Raw genomic sequence first — 5,555 nt, 5'->3', positions numbered from 1 at the left:
AAGACATGTCTGTGTTTTAATTATTGTTCATTTCTTCACATGCTTTAGAAATTCAGAGTAACAGAGTTCCTTCTTACTCTTTGCCCCCTAAAAATGTTCTCTTACAGAGAGGATTGTTTGCCTAAATGGAGAAAATATATGCAAGATTGTCCTGTTGTTTATTGGTCTCTTCTTTGCTCCTGCTCTCACAAGCCATGATGGGCATTGCTTTTTTTCCCCTTCAATTTTCTTGTTAAACTGAGATTTCAACTCTTGTCAAAAGTGCAATGATGTGCTTCTGAACTGCCTGTATATCCTTTCGTTCATAAGCATCTCACAAGCCTCAGAGTCTCCCCGCGCTATCCTTTTCTGTTTTGTGGTTCTTAGCCTCCAAAGGCTGACATGATTTTTAGTTGTCATAACATGAAAAAGGGTAATCCTGACTAATGTGTGGAGGCTGAAAGGGCTGCTTAACATCCACAGCACAGGATATAACACACACACACACACACACACACACACACACACACATACACTAAGTATTCAGTTCCAAACGTCCACAATAAGAAATCCTGCCCACATATCCAGGCCCCGCATATCTTACTGTAGCCAATTGCATGGGGGAAAGGTCAGAATTTTGTTTTGAGAACATCTTGAAATCTCATGTGTTTTTTTTTCCCCTTTTATTTCAAATATTGGCCTACAGAATCAATCATCTCTTTTCTCATTATACCGTCTGGAACCTGTCTACTTAAGAATAATGATCTGACTGGATGATCCAGTTTTCCTTCCTTGCTTATTACCAGCATGAAAATGACAATGGTCACATTATCTTTATGTTCCTGTCATGTCCATATTACTAAATCCTGCTTTGTCTGATTGACTTGTGGATTAGTTCTCTTGTTGCTTCTACTGTGGATAAGGAAAGATTCACTGGGGAAGAACAATAATAATGTTTAATCACTGTGCTCCTGGGTGTACGTGTCAACAATCTTCCTTTAATAATCACTTATTCATTCTACATTTACTTAGTGAGCATTTCTCATTTTCCATATAATACTTGTGTTTTAAATTCTGCAGTAAAAATGATAAAAAAATCACCATTTTAATGGTGATTACATTCCAGTATAAATCAGAATATTTAAAAAAACCCACTGTTTCCTTCAAACATTACTTATACTGTTCAGTTATATATTAAAAATAAACATCATTAACTATAATCAAGTCAGAGTCTTATAGTTCTTCATTCCTTTTCTTTTAAAACATACAAACAAAACACCTACCCCAGCCCAACCCCACCAAACCTCTGTTTCTCAGGAACTATCAGAACCTTAGGTACTAAACTATGCTTTCTGAAGTCTCTCTATTTTTGGTCATAACTTACTTGGTGTATAGAAGAGGGAAGACTGACTTTAAAGTAGATGTTGAATGAAGGAAAATAAAATATTTGATGAACTGAGAAAGTGTTAGTGAGAACAGTCAAATCTGGCTGTAAGAGGAAAAACTGCTATAAAAGTAAAGATGGAAAATTGTGAAAGAGGCCAGTCATTCAGTCATGCTTGCAACTTGTTTCTATGCTATGCCAGAAAGAGAGAATCTTACACACACACACACACACACAGAGAGAGAGAGAGGGGGGGGAGGGAGGGAGGGAGGGAGGGAGGGAGGAAGAGAGAGAGAGAGAATATGGAACTAGGTTGATCCTGACCCTGGGCTCTTAAAAACTGGTCTACCCTTCTGGAAGACTTTGTGGAGCAATATTGGGAATTTAACCCAAATCTGCTCATATACTAAGCAATATACTATTCTACCACTGAGCAATATTTTGAAACCCTAGAAATACCTTTTCACAATGCTTTTAAACAGTAAATAGTAACTAAGTCTACATTCTAGGCTATCAACTCATGTCATTGTCTCAGAAACAGAATTTTCTTTTTGTATCATGTTTTGTGTAGATGCTTATAAAATTTACCAATATTGAACTGTATTGACCTACAGAAGTGACAATCTTCAGCATAATTTTAATAGTGATGTAAGCCATTGCTTTTGTAGGTGATATTTTTAGTACAACATTAAACCACAGGCAAAAGCTAAAGACATTTTATAATCTATTCACATGACTGATATTTGTGGTATTCTAGATACTTTAGAATCTTTCAGCTTTTTTTCCTATAATTATGACAATCTGGGCCTGAGAGGATATAAAGAGTAATACTATTTATTATATGATTTATCTGTATTTTCACATTTAGTTACTATAATGACCTTATGGGTAAATATTTTCATGCCACTCATAGTTGAAGAGACCTTGATTTGGAGACTTAGTAACTTGCCCACATTCAGAGCACCTGTAGCCTGACTTTAGAGGATGGATTTCCTGGAAATCTGCTAGTACCACCTAGATGATAAAAATAAAAGTATTTTTTAAATCATCACTAGAAAACTAGTTATAAGCCACAGTGCTACAATTTCTCTCATTTTCACTGAAATTCACAAAACATTCACAAAACTAAAATTTCAATAGCCATATTTATATTATTTCTTTGGAATTCTGTTAAAACGATAAGCTGTAATTTAGGTAAGATCACAATCTATTTCTAAATGAAAAAGAAAAGAAAGTTAGAAAATGTTTTATAATAAGGACAGTTTTGATAAATTTAATGAGTATTTAAAGAGGTTAAAAATGTGAGATTTTTAGAGCATCAATTTTTCCCACATATTTTAATATATTAATTCATATTTTCTTCATATGCTAAAAACTAAATACTAGAGAAAAGAAGAAACTACAAAATAAAATCAAGAGAAATACTGAGATCATAGTGCTAAAACTAGAGTATTTTTCTTCCTGGATATTTCTTATTCTGTAAGAAAGAAACAAGTGACCTCATGACACTGAGGAATAAGCACCCCATTAAGTAAATGAATTAAAAAATATATCCTAAAGTTCCAACCACACAGAGGTTCCAGCTAAAGGAATCAGTACAAGTGCTCTCTTTTTTGCCATTTTTTCATTTATTTATTCTTTCTTTCCCTTTTCCTTCCTTCCACCAGTCCTAGTTTTGATTAGTCTATGAGCCAAATCCATCCTGCCACTAATTTTTAGACAACCCATATTTTAACAATTTTATTTATATTTTAATTTGGGAAATGGTGAAAAGAAAGCATTGAAATGTTGTGAACAACTCCAGATTATAAATAAATGTGAAACAGCTAATATGTATGACATATGAGGATTATATGGAATTTAAATTTCAGTGTCTATAAATAAAGTTTTATTCAAACATAGCCACATTCCTTCATTGACATATCCACTGGCTGTCTTTCCCACAGCATAGTGCTACCTGGCTAGCTGAGTCAGTGGCTTTATATTTGACACTTTATAGAAAAGGCTTATTGACTCATATCCTAGAGTAAAACTGTGTTTATTCATATACCAATGCTACAACTTTATCTCTGTGTGAGTTAGGCAAGTTGGTTACTGTTCTGTGCTTTAGATTCTACATTTTCAAATCATCAATGGCACTGTGCTGGCTAGCTGTATATCAACTAACACAAGTTAGAGTACCTGAAAGCAGGGAACCTCAATTAAGAAAATACCCCCAAAAGATCTAGCTCTAGAGATTTTTATTAATTTGTGATTGATGGGATAGGGTCCAGCCCATGGTGCCTGGTGCTATCTCAGGGCTGGTGGTCCTGGGTTCTATAAGAAAGCAGGCTGAGCAAGATATGGGGAGCAAAGCCAGTAAGCAGTGCTCCTCCATGACCTCTGTCTGCATCAGTCCTGCCTCCAGGTTCTTGTTCTGTTTGAGTTTCTGTCCTTATTTCCTTTAATGATAAAATGCAATATGGAAGTATAAGCCAAATAAATACTTTTCTCCTGTGTTAGTTTGAAGGTGTGGCCATGTTGGAGGAAGTGTGCCAGCTTGGGGAAGGGCTTTGTGGCCACTTGTGCTCAAGCTACACCTAGTGTTACAGTGTACTTCCTGTTGACTTTGGATCAAAATGTAGAATTCTCAGCTCCTTCTTCAGAAGCATGACTGCCTGCATGCCACCAGGTCCCACCATGATGATAATGTACTAAACCTCTGAACTGTAAGCCACCATAATTAAATGTTTTCCTTTATAAGAGTTGCTGTGATCATGGTGTCTCTTTATAGCAAAAGAAACCCTAAGACATCTCCCCAAGTTACTTTTGGTCATTGTGTTTCATCACAGTAATAATAACCCTAACTAAGGCAGTCACTTAGATCAAGGATAAGTCGTGTATCTATAATTGTTACTAATATCATTAAATTGCTAACTTTTTAATACTTCTTGTGGTATCATTATATGTGATTTAAAAATAAAGATCTATGGAAGCTAGATTTCAAAGTTGCATTACCTTGTCATAATATGAAATTCAGGCAACAGTCTTTAGCATTTTTCCTTTGTACTTAATAGTAAAATGGAACTGCTCGTATTTATATCTCACTCATACCATATGGTTCATTTCAAGTTAGAAATATTTAAACCTCTAAATGTAAAACTGCTATGCTTTTGTGGGGGTGCTTTTCTCCTTCAGACAATGAACATCTGCTAAAATAAGTTCTCCAATGGAGCAGTTAGCTACCTCTTCTAGCTTTTTCATTTTTTCTTTCTTTTCTTTTTGTCTTTTAAAAAAATTCTAAAAGGATGTTTATTTAACTTGTACTCCAGTCATCTCCTAAACCAAGAAATAGTTTCTCTTGGGACAAAATGTTTCTAGAAAAGTAACATAGCCTTAGCTTTTATTTACTGTTTTGTATTTTCAAGGATGGGATAAGTGGAGTTTTGAATATTGCTTGAAAGATCACATAATTTACTCTCAGATTTCAAGACTCCTTATATTGACTGTAGAACTTTTAAATCTGAGGGTTGGAGTGGCAATTTTTACTCAGCAGAAGACAGATTTCAAATGAGGCTGGCTCTTAGGAAAGACCTTGGGTCACTTACTCTTTGTACCCAAAGGCAGATGAGTCTGGTGGAAAGAAGATCCTCAACCTTGAAAATAAAAGAAAATACTCCCAAAGCTAGTATTCAATAGCACCCTGGAAATAATGAGAGGCTAAGCAGAACTGATAAGCTCTAGTCAAGTCCTACCCGTCTCATTCCCTTTCCAGCTTTTAGGCATGTTTCCCCAGGGAAAGTGAAGGCAAGATGCTCAGAGCACTTTGTTTTATGATGCATGAAGAAGTCAGTGGATAAGAGCTATCAGAGCTCTCTGGGTAAATCAGTTTGAATTAAAGATGCTACTTTTGTCTCTATGCTTTAAAGAAGAACTTCTGGACCTTGGGGATTATTGCATCAAGAGCAATGAGTCATGTCTGAAATGGGGAAGGAGGGGTGTCAAATTTCATGCTGATTTATAACCTGAGGACTGGTTCTTTGTATTTCAGTAGAGACAGAAGATCATGAGGGAGACCTGAGAATCAAGTATTGAAGTTTTCAAAGGTTCTGTTTGCTATAAAAGATTGATGGAATTCAGTCTGTCATATGTAAATCATTGCTGTTTCTTTTCTTTGCTTATTTTTTATTATGAAGCAGTTGACATATAAAGA

This window comes from Phodopus roborovskii, unplaced genomic scaffold, assembly GCF_943737965.1.
Source record: "Phodopus roborovskii unplaced genomic scaffold, PHOROB, whole genome shotgun sequence".
NCBI classification, from domain to species: domain Eukaryota; kingdom Metazoa; phylum Chordata; class Mammalia; order Rodentia; family Cricetidae; genus Phodopus; species Phodopus roborovskii.
This window is presented reverse-complemented; position numbering follows the sequence as displayed.